General features: G+C 41.0%; 1 pseudogene; it reads left to right on the forward strand.

Moving 5' to 3' along the window:
• Positions 1-6587, forward strand: part of LOC123481936 — an 89955-nt pseudogene extending 83368 nt beyond the window's left edge.
• Positions 6588-11123: the final 4536 nt, after the last annotated feature.

The raw sequence follows: 11123 nt of genomic DNA on the forward strand, positions 1-11123 counted from the left end.
TTAACAATTCCCATAGGGTAATTCATTTAACCAAGAACACTTAAACCTAGGCTTAAACCACTGTTCTGACAACGACATTATTTTATCTGTCAATGACTGTTGCTGATACCACAGTCATGACAAAGCATAAGACTGACCCATACCTGATAGAGGCCGCGCGACCGTCTAACATGTTTGGTGCTGGAATTCTCAACAGACATGGACCCTCAAGATTCCTCACTGATCTTACAGAATGAGTTAATCTATCTCTAATTTCCACAACAGAAGAACGAGCGGTACTGATCAGATACCTCTCCTTGTCTGTCATTAAAATCAAAGACCTCATCCTGTCCTCCATGATGAATCTATATTCTCTCTACTACTATCTGCTCTCCTATTTTAACCCTATTCGTACTATCATTGACAGCACTCTCCATCCGTAACATAAACCCTGAGTCCTTCTTGCTACCCCCTTTAATTTCAGAAAAGTTGTTGTCGGTGTCATACTTCCTACATTTGCTATTGCCATCGTATCATTAATCCCTTCCAAAGTTACCATTAAAGTAGTTGACTTAATTGCTGTATCAACCCTAATTACTTCTAGTGCAAAAGTTCCCATTATCCTATGTGTATTATTCACTGTTGGAGTGACTACTGTAACATATTCTTCCTGAACTCCTTCGGTGACTGCGGAAGCTTCAACAGATTTCAAATCTTCCATTATAGGCATCACTTTACGAATTACATAGCCCTTTTAACCAATCATTCTTAACCGGAACAACTTCTAATGCTTGCCCTAGATAAGTACACATATATTCTCCCTGACCTTTCTCTGTAACATTACGCCAAATAAGTGAACAGTCACTCCTAACCTCTTCCACTTCATATCGTTGTACAAACTATCCCTCCTTTGACTAGGTGCAACAGCTTCTACTCCTGGTCCTGATAACAATACTTATTCTCCATAATTATCTCTCCATATGGGAGGAACGTCCCCATCCTAACCCTAATAAGTATTTTTCCCTAACATTGGTGCTGTATTGGTTCCCTTATAATCAAATGCGATATATTTATGGCTTTAATAACTATCAATGTTGAAAGAGTTAAATTGCTTCTCCCTGTTGTTCTAATAAACTGAAGTGTTAATGTCCTTAGTTACTCCTAGTTTTTCCAAAGAAAAGTTGTCTTTGCTTGTACTTCCATCTATCACCACTAGTGTCACTTTTTCCCACTCTCAGTCCTATCTCTAATTCCTGACTTTCAAAATTTTGATTATAAAAAATACACCTATAATTACCTTGATCTTCCTGCTGGGAACTGTAACTATAGATACTCAATCACCCTCAATCTTCTCTTATCATTCAGCAACACATACTTTCTCAATGCATCTGCCCCTAACAGATCTAACCTCCTACCATATCTTCCCACTAAACTCTAAAACGTCCTTCCTCACTGTTCTCTCTCTGTCTTACTACTAACTTTGAAACTTAGCTTACTGTCTTAGAGTTCCTTCAACCTAGCTCTCCTAACTTATTTTAATCTAATCTTTTCCTCCTAACATTTAAACTTGTTCCACTGATTTATTCACAACATCCCTTTCCACCAAATTTTTGGAATATGTGATTAGGAAAGTTCCCCACCTGCTTCTGACTCATTACACACAGACTTGGCAAACGACTAAACACCTTTTAGCCTAGCCTGAAATCTCTTAGTGTAAGAATGTAACCCAGAATAAACAGTCACCCCTTTTAACTTTTCAGACAGATTGTCTAATAGACAGTCGTCTAGTGTACATCTTATTGTACAATTCAATTTAAACAATGCATCTCTTCCCAACACTGCAATAACAGTATCTTCTAATATTAGTACCTTAAGAGTAATTAACTGTTTTACTACCTCAAATCCCTATCCTAATTAGTTATCAATTAGTGAGATGTTTAACCTCTTCAGGCTGAACCCAGATAAGTTTTTCCACTATTCACCATCACTTCTAATGGTCGGTTGTTTTTACTTCAATTGTTAGCTATTTTCTCTTCTTCTCTAATCGATGCTCTCAGCTGATACCCCCCTTCCGGATCTTCTAGGCACTAACAGGTGATCTTCACTTGCTCCTTTATCTTCCTCTGTTGTTTCCTCCTGACGCATTTTCATCACAGGTAAAGTACCCAATCTGTCCACAATTATAGCAGTCTTCTGAAAGTTGCTGGAAGTGTAGCTGAAATCTTCCTCCTCCTATTTCTTCTCGTCCTCTTCAATTCTGTGTCTGTCCAGAAACTGGCTTTGGATATGAATCATTTGGTACCCCCTTGGCTGGTACAATTGCATTTGATATTGTTCAGTTGAAGCTGTAACAGTGATTGTTGATTTGGTTCACTCTGATTCTTCATAACCAAAACGTATCTTCTCCTTCTTCTTCTCCAATTCTTGGGATCCTCTCAGCAGTTTCTCCTCTTCTGTATCTTCAGCTGTGTTACTTCTAAACTATTTGCTTTATCCAGGCATGATAAGCATCGGTCTATATCTCCCTCTATTTCTTCTTTGCTAGTCATTGTAGGATAAAATCCTCTTGAACATAAAGCACCTTTAATCTCCAAATCTTCATCGCTTTCTTCATCTTCAACTTCCATCAGAGATCAAATCTCGTGTATCCTTCTTCCTTCAACTTCCATCTGATCACAGAGTCATATCCACCCATGCATGACCTCTTCATCATCACTCTCATCTTCATCATCCTCGTCTTCTTTAACCTCACTCTTCTCTTCCAGACATCTCATTTTCTTCCTTCTGGAGTTTTGGATTCATCTTCATCGTCGTTTCTGCTTGCCCTCTATCTATTATTCATCTTCATCTCTGATGCAACAATCACCCGGCTGGATGATCACTGAAAGCTGAGGATAAACATCCCTAAGCTGTACTTTTTGCTGAATCCGTATGTGAGAAAGGTGTACTAACTTCTGCCATTAGTTTTTCTAACACTACTTTAGTTAAAGGATTACTATTTTTCCCCATATCAATCGGTGTAATCACCTTCATCTAGCCTTGCTGTCCTTTCTCCCCATTGTAACAACCCTTTTATATTCCTTTATTATGAATTAGCTTATTTTAGACTGTATAGCCTAAGGCTTCCCCCCCTCTAATTATTAATATAACCTAAACAACTCCAAATAAATCCAAAACAACTCCAAATAAATCAATTAAAAATCATGAATAATTAAAACCAATTTTTATTCCTATGTCACCAATTTATCAATTAGTGTTGGCTATCTTACCACAACCCATCAAATACAATTGCATGTAGTTAGTCAACTTCAAAGCAATCCCCCAAAAACAAAGCCTCTAACCCTTCAATACTCCAATTCCCATAACCCCTTGCTCTATCAGCGTCTAATTATCTTAAATTTACAGAATAATGTCAATCCTTGATTCCCAACACAACTCCCATCAAACCCCAGTGATACACAGAGCATCCAAAATGCAATTTTTTAATGAATCATTTGCCAAGCCTATGTGAAATCGTCATCAAATATTTTGTAAGGGATGATTTTTGTGAACTAGCCTGATATCTGATCCTCTGCCTCGTCACACCTTGTCACGTGACGCACGTCAGTCACACGTTAGCCCCTCCTCTCTCCTGTCTCTCATGACAATGGAACAAAGACACAGAAACAGCTTTTAGTAGTTAATGCAATCACTGAGTATTTCCAACCATTCAATATTCGTTCGTTCTACATTATTCACTCTAAGACTAAACTCAGAACTAAATAGATCGCTCAAAAACATTTTTATTTAATTTTAATCGTCTTTTAATTATTTAATTCAATTCATTATACTTCGCCAACATATATTTAATGTATAAATTCAATAGGTCACAAAACAAGTTTCATCTTTAACCAGCCGCCGTTGAAACTAAAAATACTCGTGTTAAAATCTCTCCTCTTTGTCTGTGTCCATTTCCCCCTTGCAGGGTAACGCCAAATGGGACCTATGACCTTAACCCACCATTTTGTTTTGTAGTTTTACAATACCCTCGTGTTGTAGTTTAGTGCCGTAAACCAAAACGTGTCCTAATCTCGTGCCATAAACTCCCCCTTTCTGTAGTGTAGTGTCGCAAAATTAAACGCATGCGCACAGCCATTCAAAAATACCTTTTCACCGTGGAAGAAAGATTTTCTACTCCCTCCCCAAACAGACAGAATAACAGTCCAGCTGTACCTCCCGTTTCCCCCTTATAGTCAAACAACATTTAACAGCGCTCACAAAACATATAACCTGACTTACACACAGAGACAAATTTAAGAGACTTTAATCCATCGCAATGGAGTCTCTAAGGATACATTAACATGTAGCACACAACACAATTAGCATTTAGCATTAGTCTTAGCCACGATGTACCATGTAGCATGAAACACACTCCCATTTAGCATTAACATTAGCCTTAGCCTCTAGCTAACTGCGGCCTACTACACAAAGACATACCCCGCACTGCCCTAGTTATTTTGAACCTATTTCTCCTACCGTTTTTGCTACCGGGACTAATGACCATTACACCGAGAAATCAAACCCAATCAGACATCCCGTCGGACGAAAGTCAAATCATAATCACAATCAGATAAACCTCATTAATCCGAGCTCTCTTTAAAAAAAGAAACCCACCGTCCACCCATTCTATCGAGCAAACGGATTTGCCAGCCCATTATCTAAAATGGCCCACCCGGGGTCTTAAAGCGGTACAGTGCCCTAAAGATGAATGCATATCGGCCTTCTCTAAATTTCCCATTGCCACCCGTTACCAATGGAATCTATTTTAATGCTCTAAATTTCCCCATTGCCAACCGTTACCAATGGAATCTATCTTAATGCTCCAAATTTCCCCATTGCCAACCGTTACCAATGGAATCTATCTTAATGCTCTAAATTTCCCATTGCCACCCGTTACCAATGGAATAACATTTTAGCAGACTCTAGTCAACAGCAACAACGCCACCCGAGGCAAGGTCGTATGGTACATCTCTCCAGTGTACACAAGTCGTATCAAATCTAACAAACTCCGAAGCGGTAAGAAACACTCACCCTTTTTGGCCATGCTTCAAAGCGAGTTAGCCTGGCGGTTGACTGAAACAAGGAAGAGACGCAAACCGGGCCCCACGTTGGGCGCCATTATGTCGTATCGGGTGAATGGTGGCCATTAGTGCTGTCAACAAAGAGTCCGTCTATGCTGCATCGTGTTAGAGGCTTTTATTAAAATCACGAGGTTACAGCATAAATGACAGGTGACATGACACCCGGAGAGCGACGCCTCCGAATGGCTGCTCGCTCTCCCTTTCTTCTTCGTTTAACCCCCTATTTATAAACAATGAAGCTCCCTCTTCTGGCCAATCCCCAGTCTCCCCTGTCTACACACACTTCCGGTCTGTTGGATATGGCGTTACACCTAAAACATTCCCTCTTGATACTAACATAAACACATTCCATTTCTTCATGAAAAACATTTAACAAAGACATAATCTTCAGATACGATACCAGCAAAGTTAGTCAAAAATAGCTAGCAATGCTAACGTTACCTAGCTAAAATCCGGTGGCCTCCCCTCAATCTTAGCTAGCTAGCTAACGTTATGCTGCATCTAAAGTCAATCTGGCAACATCAAAATGATGACAAAAGGTTTTTCCTACTAATTATTTGCCTCATTTTGAATGGCATTGTATTTCCAAGCCACTGTAATGCACTTTTAATGAAGTCTTCATCAGCGCTCGTTGACGATGCATTGAGTAGAATGCTCAGTCGGGCATCAGTCCAAAACGAATGTTCAAAAACAATATTGTGACAAAACATGCAACCCATGAATTGTATATTTGCAGACTATAGAACCCTGAGCTGCAGCTGCAAGAGGTCTCTGAAGAGTTGATCTTTCTTTCACTGTGTATACTGTGAGGTCTCTGAAGAGTTGATCTTTCCTTCACTGTGTATCCCAAATGGCATCCTATTCCTGATATAGTGCACTACTTTACCGATGGTATGCAGACTGTTGTTTTGTCTTCCTAATTAACTAATGAATAATGTTGTTGTTGTTGTTGTTGTTGTATTTACTGTGTTGCTTTGTTCAGTTTTCTGTTTGAAGTAGGGGCAGACTCACTGCATTATTCATGTTGCCAGGCAGCGACACACACATACACACCACGATACACAGCCGGTTCAATAATTAAGGTTTTCGAGAATTATCTTTCTCTCTGAATCACGACTGACTCACAGCTTATCTGACACCTTAATATGACACATATTATATAGCACATAAAGAACTTCACCCTGTCTAGTATGTCAAACCATCATCGAGAGAGAGAGAGAGAGAGAGAGAGAGAGAGAGAGAGAGAGAGAGAGAGAGAGAGAGAGAGAGACAGAGAGAGAGAGAGACAGAGAGAGACAGAGAGAGAGAGAGAGAGAGAGAGAGAGAGAGAGAGAGAGAGAGAGAGAGAGAGAGAGAGAGAGAGAGAGAGAGAGAGAGAGAGAGAGAGAGAGAGAGAGAGAGAGACAGAGAGAGAGAGAGAGAGAGAGAGAGAGAGAGAGGGAGAGAGAGAGAGAGAGAGAGAGAGAGAGAGAGAGAGAGAGAGAGAGAGAGAGAGAGAGAGAGAGAGAGAGAGACCCATAAAGAATTCCAAAACAAATCCAATTTTGATCATCTCCCATATCTATTGGGTGAAATACCACAGTGTGTCATCACAACAGCAAGATTTATGACCTGTTGCCACAAGAAAAGGGCAACCAGTGAAGAACAAACACCATCGTAAATACAACTCATATTTATGTTTATTTATTTTCCCTTTTGTACTTTCACTATTTGCACATTGTTACAACACTGTATATAGCCATAATATGACATTTGAAATGTCTCTATTCCTTTAGAACTTTTGTGAGTGTAATGTTTACTGTTCATTTTTTATTGTTTATTTCAGAGAGAGAGAGAGAGAGAGAGCGAGAGAGAGAGAGAGAGAGAGAGAGAGAGAGAGCGAGAGAGCTCTGTCGCACGCTGGGTATGTACATAGTCAATGGTAGGCTTCGAGGTGACTCCTATGGTAGGTACACCTATAGCTCATCTCTTGGCAGTAGTACTGTAGACTACTTTATCACTGACCTCAACCCAGAGTCTCTCAGAGCGTTCACAGTCAGCCCACTGACACCCCTATCAGACCACAGCAAAATCACAGTCTACTTGAACAGAGTTATACTCAATCATGAGGCATCAAAGCCAAAGGAACTGAATAATATTCAGAAATACTATAGCTGGAAGGAAAGTAGTGTGGAAACCATCTCAAATTTTTTTTGGCAACAACAAATTCTATCCCTTTTAGACAACTTCCTGGACAAAACGTTTCACTGAAATAGTGAAGGTGTAAACTTGGCAGTAGAAAACCTAAGCAGTATATTTGACCTCTCAGCTTCCCTATCAAATCTAAAAATGTCAAGCAGACAATCTAAGAAAATTAACAACAATGACAAATGGTTTGATGAAGAACGCAAAAACCTAAGAAAGAAATTGAGAAACCTATCCAACCAAACACATAGAGACCCAGAAAACCTTATCTTAAGCCTTCACGGCGTAAAGGGGTCTGCTATACAAATTGATGGAAAGTGGTGTTGGGGGAAAAACATACGACATTATAAAATCCATGTACACAAACAACAAGTGTGCGGTTAAAGTTGGCAAAAAACACACGTATTAATCCACAGGGCCGCGGGGTGAGTCAGGGATGCAGCTTAAGCCCCACCCTCTTCAACATATATATCAACGAATTGGCGATTGTCTGCAGCACCCAGCCTCACCCCACTAGAATCTGAAGTCAAATGTCTAATGTTTGCTGATGATCTGGTGCTTCTGTCCCCAACCAAGGAGGGCCTACAGCAGCACCTATATCTTCTGCACAGATTCTGTCAGAGCTGGGCCCTGACAGTAAATCCCAGTAAGACAAAAATAATGGTGTTCCAAAAAAGGTCCAGTTACCAGGACCAAAAATACAAATTCCATCTAGACACCGTTGCCCTAGAGCACACAAAAAACTATACATACCTCGGCCTAAACATCAGCGCCACAGGTAACTCCCGAGTGGCGCAGTGGTCTAAGGCACTGCATCTCAGTGCTTGAGGCGTCACTACAGACCCCCTGGTTCGATTCCAGGCTGTATCACAACCGGCTGTGATTGGGAGTCCCATAGGGCGGCGCACAATTGGCCCAGCGTCGTCCGGGTTTGGCCGGTGTAGGCCGTCATTGTAAATAAGAATTTGTTCTTAACTGACTTGCCTAGTTAAATAAAGGTAAAATAAAAAAATAAAATAAAACTTCCACAAAGCTGTGAACGATCTGAGAGACAAGGCAAGAAGGGCCTTCTATGCCATCAAAAGGAACATAACATTCGACATACCAATTAGGATCTGGCTAAAAATCCTTGAATCAGTTATAGAACCCATTGCCCTTTATAGTTGTGAGGTCTGGGGTCCGCTCACCAACCAAGAATTCACAAAATGGGACAAACACCAAATTGAGATTCTGCAAAAATATCCTCAGTGTACAACATAAAACACCAAATAATGCATGCAGAGCAGAATTAGGGCGATAATGATGAAAAATCCAGAAAAGAGCCGTTAAATTCTTTCCATAACAAAGCCATCACCTACAGAGAGATGAACCTGGATAAGAGTCCCCTAAGCAAGCTGGTCCTGGGGCTCTGTTCACAAACACAAACAGACCCCACAGAGCCCCAGGACAGCAACACAATTAGACCCAACCAAATCATGAGAAAACAAAAAGATAATTACTTGACACATTGGAAAGAATCAACAAAAAAACAGAATACCTGACCACTGTGACTGACCCAAATGTAAGGAAATATGTACAGACTCGGTGAGCATAACCTTCCTATTGAGAAAGGCCGCCGTACACTCAAAAAATTAGGGGTTCAACAAGGGTTCTTCTAAGATCCTCAAAGTTCTTAGAAGAACCTTAGGGTTCTTGGCACTGACAATTGCACCCAAAAGGTTCTTCCAAGAACCCCATGGGAGTTTATCTATCTATATATATATATATATATATATTTATCTCATATTTAGATTTCTTAATTCTGCTTTGCCACTAAAATCATAATAATCACTTACAACTAAAATGTTGTGTTTATTCTTATGCATATTATTATTAATAATAATAGGGGGGTGGGGGGAACTCCTAAAGGATACACCAGGAACCTTTTCTTTTTAGAGTGTAGTCAGACCTGGCTCTCAAGAGAAGACAGGCTATGTGCACACTGCCCACAAAATGAGGTGGAAACTGAGCTGCACTTCCTAACCTCCTGCCAAATGTATGACCATATTAGAGACACATATTTCCCTCAGATTATACAGACCCACAAAGAATTCGAAAACAAACTCAATTTTGATCAACTCCCATATCTATTGGGTGAAATACCACAGTGTGCCATCACAGCAGCAAGATGTTTGACCTGTTGCCACAAGAAAAGGGCAACCAGTGAAGAACACACACCAACTCTTTGCACATAATGACATTTTAAATGTCTATTATTTTGGAACTTTTGTGAGTGTAATGTTTACTGTTAATTTTTGTATTGTTTATTTCACTTTTGTTTATTATCTATTTCACTTGCTTTGGCAATGTAAACATATGTTTCCCATGCCATTAAAGCCCTTAAATTAAAATTGAAATAGAATTGAGAGAGAGAGAGAGAGAGAGAGAGAGAGAGAGAGAGAGAGAGAGAGAGAGAGAGAGAGAGAGAGAGAGAGAGAGAGAGAGAGAGAGAGAGAGAGAGAGAGAGAGAGAGAGAGAGAGAGAGAGAGAGAGAGAGAGAGAGAGAGAGAGAGTCAGGGTCAGGACGACTGTGTCTAATTGGTTCTACTGGGTTAGCTAGTCTAGTCAGGGTTAGGACGACTGTGGCTAATTGGTTCTACTGGGTTCTGAATAAGAATGAGCTAGAGAGACCAATTACTGAACTACTGAGAGGAGATGAGAGGAGGGGGATAGAGGGGGAGGAGGAGATGGGGAGGAGGGGATGGGGAGAGAGAGGGGGATAGAGATGAGAGAGGAGGATGAGACGAGGAGAGAGAGATGAGAGGCGAGAGGGGGAGGAAGAAGGGATATGGAGAGAGGGGGAGGAGGGGATGGGAGAGAGGGTGGAGGAGAGAGGGGAGGAGGAGGGGATGGGGATAGGCTGTGTTTCATCCCCTCTCCTCCTCTCCTCCCCTCCTCCTCAGTGTAGTTATTAATGAGCTTTTTAAATGAGCGTTGGCTGGCTGTGTAGCGGCGAAGGAAAAACAGCCTTGCCCGTACAGGACAGAGTCCTCCACCACCATCACCCTCTCCTCCTCCTCCTCCTCCTCCTCCTCCTCCTCTCCCTACAGGACAGAGTCCTCCACCACTCTCCTCCTCTCCTCCTCTCCTAATTTCCTTACAGGACAACATCCCCCCTGCTCTTTCCATGAAAGATGTGTTGATCTGTGGCTGTCTGACGGATGGAATGGATGAGTGCTGAAATAAATACAGTGCATTCGGAAAGTATTCAGACCCCTTGAATTTTTCCACATTTTGTTACGTTACAGCGTTATTCTAAAACGGAAAAAATTTAAACAAATCCTCAGCAATCTACACACAATACCCCATAATGACGAAGCGAAAACAGGTTGTAAGACATTTTTGCAAATGTAATTACAAATAAAAAACAGAAATTCCTTATTTACATAAGTATTCAGACCCTTTGCTATGAGACTTTAAATTGAGCTCAGGTGCATCCTGTTCCAATTGATCATCCTTGAGATGTTTCTACAACTTTATTGGAGTCCACCTTTGGTAAATTAAATTGATTCGACATGATTTGGAAAGGTACACATCTGTCTATATAAGGTCCCACAGTTGACAGTGCATGTCAGAGCAAAAACCAAGCCATGAGGTCGAAGGAATTGTCCGTAGAGCTCCGAGACAGGATTGTTTCGAGGCACAGATCTGGGGAAGGGTACCAAAGAACACAGTGGCTTCCATCATTCTTAAATGGAAGAAGTTTGGAACCACCAAGACTCTTCCTAGAGCTGGCCGACCGGCCAAACTGAGCAATCGGGGGAGAATGGCCTTGGTCAGGGAGGTGACCAAGAACCCGTT

This window comes from Coregonus clupeaformis, chromosome 26 (genome assembly GCF_020615455.1).
Source record: "Coregonus clupeaformis isolate EN_2021a chromosome 26, ASM2061545v1, whole genome shotgun sequence".
In the NCBI taxonomy this organism is placed as follows: Eukaryota; Metazoa; Chordata; class Actinopteri; order Salmoniformes; family Salmonidae; genus Coregonus; species Coregonus clupeaformis.